Genomic DNA, 11,753 nt, shown 5'->3' on the forward strand with positions numbered 1-11,753 from the left:
GCGTTTAACGCCAGGATGACACAAGGGAGGTAATTTTGGTTTCCAATTTGATTTTTTTTCAATTTTTCATGTTTTAATTCATAACTTTTTGCATCAAACATATTTTAAATGTTCATCTTTCAATTTTTTTTAATGTTTTCGAAAATTTTAAAACTATTTTTTCAAAAAAATATTTTCTTAATTTTATTTCATATTTTCGAAAATCCTTGCTAACAATTAATGTTTTGATTCAAAAATTTCAAGTTTGTTACTTTCTTGTTTAGAAAGGTTCAATCTTTAAATTCTGGAATCATATCTTTTAGTTTCTTGTTAGTCAAGTCATCAACTTTAATTTTAAAAATCAAATCTTTTTAATTTCTCTTTCAACTCTTTTTCAAAATAAACTTCAATCATATCTTTTTAAAATTTTAATTTCAAAATCTTTTTCTAACTTCTTATCTTTTCAAAATTTATTTTCAAATCTTCTTCAACTAACTACTTGAATTGTTTGTTTTAATTTTAAAAAGTTTACTATTTCTTATCTTTTTCAAAACCACATAACTATTTCTTTCACTTCTAATTTTCGAAAATCACCCACCACTTTTTAAAAATTCTTTTTAATGAACTAATTGTTTTAAATTCTAATTTTATTTTATTTCTTTTAATATTTTCAAAACCAACTTAATTACTTAAATAAAAATAAAAATATTTTTCTTTTCCCTCTTTTAAAATTTGAATACTCTCTCTCATCTCTTTCTATTTATTTGCTAACGCTTCTCTTCTACTCATAATTCGAACCCCTCTCTCTTTTCTCTGTTCGAATTACTCATCTCCTCTCTCTTCTCATTCTTCTATTCTTCTATTCTTATACTCACATAAAGGAATCTCTATACTATGACATAGAGGATTCCACTACTCCCTTTGTTCTCTTCTTTTTCATATGAGTAGGAACAAGGATAAGGACATTCTTGTTGAAGCTGCTCCTGAACCTGAAAGGACTCTAAAAAGGAAGCTAAGAGAAGTTAAAGCACAACACTCCGGAGAGAACCTTACAAAAAATCTCGAAAAAGAAGCAGACATGGCAGCCGAACCCAACAACAATGCTAGAGATGCAAGGAAGATGCTTGGCGACTATACTGCACCAACTTCCAACCTCTATGGAAGAAGCATCTCAATTCCTACCATTGGAGCAAACAACTTTGAGCTTAAGCCTCAATTAGTTTCTCTAGTGCAGCAGAATTGCAAGTTTCATGGACTTCCATCGGAAGATCCTCATCGGTTCTTAGCTGAATTGTTGCAGATCTGTGATACTGTTAAGACCAATGGGGTTGATTCCGAGGTCTACAGACTTATGCTTTTCCCCTTTGCTGTAAGAGACAGAGCTAGGATATGGTTGGACTCACAACCTAGAAAAAGCCTGAACTCTTGGGATAAGTTAGTCACTACTTTCTTGGCCAAGTTCTTTCCACCTCAAAAGCTGAGCAAGTTTAGAGTGGACGTCTAAACCTTCAGACAGAAAGAAGGTGAATCCCTCTATGAAGCTTGGGAAAGATATAAGAAATTGATCAGAAGGTGCCTTTCTGACATGCTTTCAGAATGGAGCATCTTGGATATATTCTACGATGGTCTATCTGAATTGTCCAAGATGTCATTAGACCACTCTTCTGGTGGATCTCTTCATCTGAAGAGAACCCCTGCAGAAGCTCAGGAACTCATTGAGGTAGTTGCAAATAATCAGTTCATATACACTTCTGAAAGAAATCTTGTGAGTAATGGGATGTCTCAGAAGAAAGGAGTTTTTGAGATTGATACTCTGAATGCCATATTGGCTCAGAACAAAATATTGACTCAGCAAGTCAATATGATTTCTCAGAATCTGACTGGATTGCAAGCTGCATCCGGCAGTATGATGAGCGGACAATTTATACGCTTTTTGGCATTGTTTTCATATAGTTTTTAGTAAGTTTAAGCTACTTTTAGGGATGTTTTCATTAGTTTTTATGTTAAATTCACATTTCTGGACTTTACTATGAGTTTGTGTGTTTTTCTGTGATTTCAGGTAAATTCTGACTGAAATTGAGGGATTTGAGCAAAACTCTGAAGAAGGCTGACAAAAGGACTGCTGATGCTGTTGGATTCTGACCTCCCTGCACTCGAAATGGATTTTCTGGAGCTACAGAACTCCAATTGGCGCGCTCTCAACGGAGTTGGAAAGTAGACATCCAGGGCTTTCCAGCAATATATAATAGTCCATACTTTATTCAAAGAATGACGACGTAACTTGGCGTTAAACGCCAAGTTCATGCTGCTGTCTGGAGTTAAACGCCAGAAAAACGTCATTATCCGGAGTTGAACGCCCAAAACACGTCATAACCTGAAGTTTGACGCCAAGAAATGCCTTAGCTCGTGGAATGATCAAGCTCAGCCCAAGCATACACCAAGTGGGCCCCGGAAGTGGATTTATGCATCAATTACTTACTCATGTAAACCCTAGTAGCTAGTCTAGTATATATAGGATATTTATCTATTGTATTAGACATCCTGGATTGTATTTTGAATCCTGTGATCACGTTTTGGGGGCTGGCCATTCGGCCATGCCTGAACCCTTTGCTTATGTATTTTCAACGGTGGAGTTTCTGCACACCATAGATTAAGGGTGTGGAGCTCTGCTGTACCTCAAGTATTAATGAAATTCTACTTTCTTTTATTCAAATCTCTCTTATTCTTATTCCAAGATATTCATTCGTACCCAAGAACATGATGAATGTTATGAGTTAAATTACCCTCATTATCATTCTCACTTAGGAACGCGTGTGATTGACAACCACTTCCGTTCTACATGAAACAGAGCTTGAACGTGTATCTCTTAGATTCCCCAACAGAATCTTCGTGGCATAAGCTAGATAGATGGCGGAATTTATGAGGATCCGGAAAGTCTCACCTTGTCTGTGGTATTCCGAGTAGGATCCTGGGAATCCGGAAAGTCTAACCTTGTCTGTGGTATTCCGAGTAGGATTCCGGTAATGAATGACTGTGACGTGCTTCAAACTTGTAACCTGCTGGGCGTTAGTGACAGACGCAAAAGAGGGATTCTATTCCAGTAGGGGAGGGAACCAACCGGTGATTAGCCGTACTGTGATAGAGTGCGTGAGCATTAGTTTTCACTGCGAGGATGGGATGTAGCCATCAACCATGGGTGATGCCTCCAGACTGGTTAGCTGTGCGAGTGACAGCCGCATAGGATATTTCCCCGAGAGGATTGAAAGTAGCCACAGTTGATGGTGAACCCCTATACAAAGCTTGCCATGGAAAGAAGTAAGAAGGATTGAGTAGAAGCAGTAGGAGTGCAGGCGTCCTTGAGCCATACAGCACCTCCATCCGCTTATCTGAAATTCTCACCATTGAATCTGCATAAGTCTTCTATCCCTTTTATTATTCCTTTTTATTTATTATTTATTCCAATAATCACAATTACCCTTTAATCTCCCTAACTGAGATTTACAAGGTGACCATAGCTTGCTTCATACCAACAATCTCTGTGGATTCGACCCTTACTCACATAAGGTTTATTACTTGGACGACCCAGTACACTTGCTGGTTAGTTGAACGGAATTGTGAATTCAACCAGTGCCATAATAAAGCTTTCATTCAAAATCCAAAGAACGTAGATCACAATTTCGTCCACCAAGTTTTTGGCGCCGTTGCTGGGGATTGTTCGAGTATGGACAACTGACGGTTCATCTTGTTGCTCAGATTAGGTAATTTTCTTTTCAAAAATATTTTTCAAAAATTTTTCTTTTATTTTTCGTTTTTTTTCCAAAAATATTTTCGAAAAAAATCAATAAAAATACAAAAAAATTAGAAAATTATAAAAATAAAAAATATTTTGTGTTTCTTGTTTGAGTCTTGTGTTAATGTTTAAGTTTGGTGTCAATTGCATGCCTTTTAAAATTTTTTCTTGCATTTTTCGAAAATCTCATGCATTCATAGTGTTCTTCATGATCTTCAAGTTGTTCTTGACAAGTCTTCTTGTTTGATCTTGATAATTTCTTGTTTTGTGTCTTTTCTTGTTTTTCATGTGCACTTTTGCATTCATATTTTCCATACATTAAAGATTTCTAAGTTTGGTGTCTTGCATGTTTTCTTTGCATCAAAAATTTTTCAAAATTATGTTCTTGATGTTCATCATGATCTTCAAAGTGTTCTTGGTGTTCATCTTGACATTCATAGCATTCTTGCATGCATTCATTGTTTTGATCTAAAAATTTCATGCATTGAGTATTTTTGTTGTTTTTCTTTCTCATAATTAAAATATTCAAAAATAAAAAAAAATATCTTTTCCTTATTTTCCTCCAAATTTTCGAAATTTTGGGTTGACTTGGTCAAAAATTTTCAAAATTAGTTGTTTCTTACAAGTCAAGTCAAAATTTCAATTTTAAAAATCTTATCTTTTCAAAATCTTTTTCAAAAATCATATCTTTTTCATTTTTTTTATAATTTTCGAAAATTTCAAAATTATTTTTCAAAATATTTTCAAAAATCTTTTTCTTATCTTTATATCAAATTTTCGAAAAATTAGCTAACAATTAATGTGATTGGTTCAAAAATTTGAAGTTTGTTACTTTCTTGTTAAGAAAGGTTCAATCTTTAAGTTCTAGAATCTTATCTTGTAGTTTCTTGTTAGTTAAGTAATTTTAAAAATTAAATCTTTTTCAAAATATCTTATCTAACTCTTATCCTCTTATCTTTTTCAAAATTTGATTTCAAATCTTTTTCAATCAACTAACTAACTTTTTGTTTGTTTCTTATCTTTTTCAAAACCACCTAACTACTTTTCCCTCTCTAATTTTCGAAATTTCTCCCTCTCTTTTTCAAAAATTCTTTTTGTTTTAAATTTTAATTTTAATTATATTTTGTCTTTGATTTTCGAAAATTACTAACCTCTTTTTCAAAAATTATTTTCGAAAATTTCTCTTCTCTTTTCTTCTTTTATTTAATTATTTAATTACTAACACTTCTCTTCACCTCTCTTCATCTACGAATCCATCCTTCTTCTTTCTTATACCCCTTTCTTCTTCTACTAACATAAGGGAATCTCTATACTGTGACATAGAGGATTCCTCTTTCTTTTCTTGTTTTCTTCTCTTTCATATGAGCAGGAACAGGGAAAAAGGCACTCTTGTTGAAGTTGATCCAGAACCTGAAAGGACTCTGAAGAGAAAATTAAGAGAAGCTAAATTACAACAATCCAGAAACAACCTTTCAGAAATTTTCGAACAAGAGAAGGACATGGCAGCCGAAAATAATAATAATAATAATAATGCAAGGAGAATGCTTGGTGACTTCACAAAACCAACATCCAAGTTTGATGGAAGAAGCATCTCCATTCCTGCCATTGGAGCCAATAACTTTGAGCTTAAGCCTCAACTAGTTGCATTAATGCAACAAAACTGCAAGTTTTATGGACTTCCATCTGAAGATCCTTATCAGTTCTTAACTGAGTTCTTGCAGATCTGTGAGACTGTGAAGACGAATGGAGTTGATCCTGAAGTCTACAGACTCATGCTTTTCCCTTTTGCTGTAAGAGACAGAGCTAGAATATGGTTGGATTCACAACCTAAGGATAGCCTGAACTCCTGGGATAAGCTAGTCACTGCCTTCTTGGATAAATTCTTTCCTCCTCAAAAGCTGAGCAAGCTGAGAGTGGATGTTCAAACCTTCAAACAAAAAGATGGTGAATCCCTCTATGAAGCTTGGGAAAGATATAAGCAGTTGACCAAAAGATGTCCATCTGACATGTTTTCAGAATGGACCATGTTAGATATATTCTATTATGGTCTCTCTGAATTTTCGAAAATGTCATTGGACCATTCTGCAGGTGGATCTATTCACCTGAAGAAAACGCCTGAAGAGGCTCAAGAACGCATTGACATGGTTGCAAACAACCAGTTCATGTATACCTCTGAGAGGAATTCTGTGAATATGGGATACCTCAGAAGAAAGGAGTTCTTGAAATTGATGCTCTGAATGCCATATTGGCTCAGAACAAAGTGTTGACTCAACAGGTCAACATGATCTCTCAAAATCTGAATGGATTGCAACATGCATCCAACAGTACTAGAGAGGCAGCTTCCGAAGAAGCTTATGATCCTGAGAACCCTGCCATGGCAGAGGTTAATTACATGGGTGAACCTTATGGAAACACTTATAACCCATCATGGAGAAATCATCCAAATTTCTCCTAGAAGGATCAACAGAAGCCTCAACAAGGCTTTAACAATGGTGGACGCAATAGGCTAAACAATAGTAAGCCATATCCATCATCTTCTCAGCAACAGACAGAGAACTCTGAACAAAATACTTCTAATTTAGCAAATATAGTCTCTGATCTGTCAAAGGCCACTTTTAGTTTCATGAATGAAACAAGATCCTCCATTAGAAATTTGGAGGCACAAGTGGGCCAGCTGAGTAAGAAAGTTATTGAAACTCCTCCCAGTACTCTCCCAAGCAATACAGAAGAAAATCCAAGAGGAGAGTGCAAGGCCATTGATTTAATCAAAGTGGCCGAATGCATAGGGGAGAAGGAGGACGAAAATCCTAGTGAGGAAGACCTCCTGGGATGTCCTTCAAGCAAGAAGGAGTTTCCTATTAAGGATCCAGAGGAATCTGAGGCTCATCTAGAGACCATAGAGATTCCATTAGATCTTCTTCTGCCATTCATGAGCTCTGAAGACTATTCTTCCTCTGAAGAGGATGAAGAGGTCACTGGAGAGCAAGTTGCTCAATATTTAGGAGCTATCATGAAGCTGAATGCCAAGTTGTTTGGTAATGAGACTTGGGAAAGTGAACCTCCCTTGCTCATTAGTGAACTAGATACTTGGATTCAGAAAACTCTACCTCAAAAGAAACAAGATCCTGGCAAGTTCTTAGTACCTTGCACCATTGGCACCATGAGCTTTGAAAAAGCTCTATGTGATCTTGGGTCAGGGATAAATCTGATGCCACTCTCTGTAATGGAGAAGCTAGGGATCATTGAGGTACAACCTGCCTTGTTCTCATTACAATTGGCAGACATGTCCATGAGACAAGCTTATGGAATAGTAGAGGACGTGCTAGTAAAGGTTGAAGGCCTTTACATCCCTGCTGATTTCATAATCCTAGACACTAGGAAGGAAGATGATGAATGCATCATCCTAGGAAGACCTTTCCTAGCCACAGCAGGAGCTGTGATAGATGTCAACAGAGGAGAGTTAGTCCTTCAATTGAATGGGGACTACCTTGTGTTTAAGGCACATGGCCATCCCTCTGTGACAAAAGAGAGTAAGCATGAAGAGCTTCTCTCAGTTCAAGGTCAAGAAGAGCCCACACAGTCAAACTCTAAGTTTGGTGTTGTGAGGCCACAACCAAACTCTAAGTTTGGTGTTCAAACCCCATATCCAAACTCTAAGTTTGGTGTGGGGACAACTATACAACATTGACCTGATCACCTTGTGGCTCCATGAGAGCCACTGTCAAGCTACTGACATTAAAGAAGCGCTTGTTGGGAGGCAACCCAATTTTATTTATCTAATTTTATTTTATTTTATTTTGGTGTTATTTTTGTGTTGAATTAGGTACATGATCATGGGGAGTCACGAAAAAATCAAAAAAATTAAAAACAGAGTCAAAAACAGAAGAAAAAAATTTTCACCCTGGAGGCAGCGCAGACTGGCGTTCAACGCCAGTAAGATGCATCTGGCTGGCGTTCAACGCCAGAACAGAGCATCTTTCTGGCGCTGAACGCCCAAAACAAGCTACATCCTGGCGTTTAACGCCAGGATGCGCACACAGAGGACAATCTGGCGCTGAACGCCAGAAACAAGCTTTAAACTGGCGTTCAACGCCAGAAACAAGCATTACATGGGCGTTTAACGCCCAGAACATGCACCAATGGGCGTTTGAACGCCAGAATGATGCATGGAGGCAATTTACATGCCTATAGGGAGAAGGAATGGTATTTCTTTTCACCTCAGGATCTGTGGACCCCACAGGATCCCCACCTCAGGATCTGTGGACCCCACAGGATCCCCACCTACCTTTTCTTTAATCCTAATCACACTCTCCTAATCCAAATCTCATTTTCAATGTCACACTTCCCAAAAACCTCCACCAATCACCTCAATTCCTCTTCCCAATTACCCCATTCACCATTCACATCAATCCACTCTTCCCCATAAACCCCACCTACCTCCATTACATTCAAATTCAATTTCCCACCCATTCCCACCCACAATGGCCGAAACCTAACCCTCCCCTCTCCCTATAAATACCTCTCCTTTCTTCTTCATTTTCCCACAACACAAAACCCTTCTTCTCTCATATAGCCGAACCCATCTCTCTCCCTCTCTCCCAAAATTCTCTTCTTCTTCTTCTACTCTTCTTTTCTTTTTTGCTCGAGGACGAGCAAATTTTAAGTTTGGTGTGGTAAAAAGCCTAAGCTTTTTATTTTTCATTCACCATCAATGGCACCTAAGACCGGAATTTCCTCAAGAAAAGGAAAAGGGAAGGCAAAAGCTTCCACCTCCGAGTCATGGGAGAAGGAAAGATTCATTTCCAAAAGCCATCAAGACCACTTCTATGATGTTGTGGCAAAGAAGAAGGTGATCCCCGAGGTCCCTTTCAAGCTCAAAAAGAATGAGTATCCGGAAATCCGACATGAGATCCAAAGAAGAGGGTGGGAAGTCATAACCAACCCCATGCAACAAGTCGGAATATTGATGGTTCAAGAGTTCTATGCTAATGCATGGATTACTAGGAACCATGATCAAAGTATGAACCCGAACCCAAAGAACTATCTCACAATGGTTCGGGGGAAATACTTAGATTTCAGTCCGGAAAATGTGAGGTTGGCGTTTCATTTACCCATGATGCAAGGTGATGAACGCCCATACACAAGAAGGGTCAACTTCAATCAAAGGTTGGACCAAGTCCTAATGGACATTTGTGTGGAAGGCGCCCAATGGAGAATAGACTCCAAAGGCAAACCGGTCCAACTAAGAAGACTGGACCTCAAGCCTGTAGCTAGAGGATGGTTGGAGTTCATCCAAAGATCCATCATCCCTACAAGCAACCGATCTGAAGTTACTGTGGATCGGGCCATCATGATTCATAGCATCATGATTGGAGAGGAAGTGGAAGTTCACGAAGTCATATCCAATGAACTCTACAAAATAGCCGACAAGCCTTCATACATGGCACGGCTAGCCTTCCCCCACCTTATATGTCATCTATGTTACTCGGCTGGAGTTATCATAGATGGAGATGTCTCCATTGAAGAAGACAAGCCCATCACAAAGAAGAAGATGGAGCAAACAAGAGAAGTTCCTCACGGCCCTCAAGAAGAACATGAGGAAGTTCATCATCAACAAATGCCTCAAGGAATGCACTTTCCTCCCAACAACTATTGGGAGCAACTCAATGCCTCTTTAGAAGATTTGAGCCATAATGTTGAACAACTAAGGGTGGAACATCATGAACACGCCCTCACTCTCCAAGAAATAAGAGAAGATCAAAGAGCAATGAGGGAGGAGCAACAAAGGCAAGGAAGGGACATAGAAGAGTTGAAGAACATCATTGGTCCTTCAAGAAGAAGACGCCACTAAAGGTGGATTCATTCCTTGTTCTTTATTTTCTTTCTGTTTTCGGTTTTTAAGTATTATGTTTATCTATGTTTTTGTGTTTCTACTTCATGATCATTAGTGTGTAACCATGCCTTAAAGCTATGAATAAAATCCATTAGTCCTTCACCTCTCTTAAATAAAAAATGTTTTAATTCAAAAGAACAAGAAGTACATAATTTTCGAAATTATTAGTGAATTTAATTTAATTATATTGATGTGGTGGCAATAATTTTTGTTTTCTGAATGAATGAATGAACAGTGCATATTTTTGATCTTGTTGTTTATGAGTGTTAAAATTGTTGGTGCTTGAAAGAATGATGAACAAAGAGAAATGTTATTGATGATCTGAAAAACATCATGAAATTGATTCTTGAAGCAAGAAAAAGCAGTGAAAAAAAAAAAGAAAAAAAATGGCGAAAATTTTAAGAAAGCAAGGATCCAAGGCTTTGAGCATTAATGGATAGGAGGGCCCAAGGAAATTAAAATCCAGGCCTAAGCGGCTAAATCAAGCTGTCCCTAACCATGTGCTTGTGTCATGAAGGTCCAAGTGAAAAGCTTGAGACTGAATGGTTAAAGTCGTGATCCAAAGCTTAAGAGTGTGCTTAAGAGCTCTGGACACCACTAACTGGGGACTTTAGCAAAGCTAAGTCACAATCTGAAAAGGTTCACCCAGTTATGTGTCTGTGGCATTTGTGTATCCGGTGGTAATACTGGAAGACAAAGTGCTTAGGGCCACAGCCAAGACTCATAAGTAGCTGGGTTCAAGAATCAACATGCCTAACTAGGAAAGTCAATAACACTATCTGAAATTCTAAGTTCCTAGAAATGCCAATCACTCTGAACTTCAAAGGAAAAAGTGAGATGCCAAAACTGTTCAGAAACAAAAAGCTACAAGTCCCGCTCATGTAATTAAATTAATATTCATTGATATTTTGGACTTTATAGTATATTCTCTTCTTTTTATCCTATTCGATTTTCAGTTGCTTGGGGACAAGCAACAATTTAAGTTTGGTGTTGTGATGAGCGGACAATTTATACGCTTTTTGGCATTGTTTTCATATAGTTTTTAGTAAGTTTAAGCTACTTTTAGGGATGTTTTCATTAGTTTTTATGTTAAATTCACATTTCTGGACTTTACTATGAGTTTGTGTGTTTTTCTATGATTTCAGGTAAATTCTGACTGAAATTGAGGGATTTGAGCAAAACTCTGAAGAAGGCTGACAAAAGGACTGCTGATGCTGTTGGATTCTGACCTCCCTGCACTCGAAATGGATTTTCTGGAGCTACAGAACTCCAATTGGCGCGCTCTCAACGGCGTTGGAAAGTAGACATCCAGGGCTTTCCAGCAATATATAATAGTCCATACTTTATTCAAATAATGACGACGTAACTTGGCGTTAAACGCCAAGTTTATGCTGCGGTTTGGAGTTAAACGCCAGAAAAACGTCATTATCCGGAGTTGAACGCCCAAAACACGTCATAACCTGAAGTTTGACGCCAAGAAATGCCTTAGCTCGTGGAATGATCAAGCTCAGCCCAAGCATACACCAAGTGGGCCCCGGAAGTGGATTTATGCATCAATTACTTACTCATGTAAACCCGAGTAGCTAGTCTAGTATATATAGGATATTTATCTATTGTATTAGACATCCTGGATTGTATTTTGAATCCTGTGATCACGTTTTGGGGGCTGGCCATTCGGCCATGCCTGAACCCTTTGCTTATGTATTTTCAACGGTGGAGTTTCTGCACACCATAGATTAAGGGTGTGGAGCTCTGCTGTACCTCAAGTATTAATGAAATTCTACTTTCTTTTATTCAAATCTCTCTTATTCTTATTCCAAGATATTCATTCGTACCCAAGAACATGATGAATGTTATGAGTTAAATTACCCTCATTATCATTCTCACTTAGGAACGCGTGTGATTGACAACCACTTCCGTTCTACATGAAACAGAGCTTGAACGTGTATCTCTTAGATTCCCCAACAGAATCTTCGTGGCATAAGCTAGATAGATGGCGGCATTTATGAGGATCCGAAAAGTCTCACCTTGTCTGTGGTATTCCGAGTAGGATCCTGGGAATCCGGAAAGTCTAACCTTGTCTGTGGTATT

The 11,753-nt window shown here is 37.9% G+C and overlaps 2 non-coding genes across 2 annotated transcripts; both read right to left on the bottom strand.

The window, feature by feature from the left end:
* Positions 1–1,462: 1,462 nt before the first annotated feature.
* On the bottom strand, positions 1,463–1,566 carry LOC112762840 (small nucleolar RNA R71). The gene has a single exon (XR_003182772.1). It is a non-coding gene; the product is annotated as a small nucleolar RNA R71 (small nucleolar RNA).
* Positions 1,567–5,673: 4,107 nt separating this feature from the next.
* Positions 5,674–5,777, bottom strand: LOC112763521 (small nucleolar RNA R71). Its single transcript, XR_003182890.1, has one exon. It is a non-coding gene; the product is annotated as a small nucleolar RNA R71 (small nucleolar RNA).
* Between the last annotated feature and the right edge of the window lie 5,976 nt (positions 5,778–11,753).

This window comes from Arachis hypogaea, chromosome 2 (genome assembly GCF_003086295.3).
Source record: "Arachis hypogaea cultivar Tifrunner chromosome 2, arahy.Tifrunner.gnm2.J5K5, whole genome shotgun sequence".
Lineage (NCBI taxonomy): Eukaryota > Viridiplantae > Streptophyta > Magnoliopsida > Fabales > Fabaceae > Arachis > Arachis hypogaea.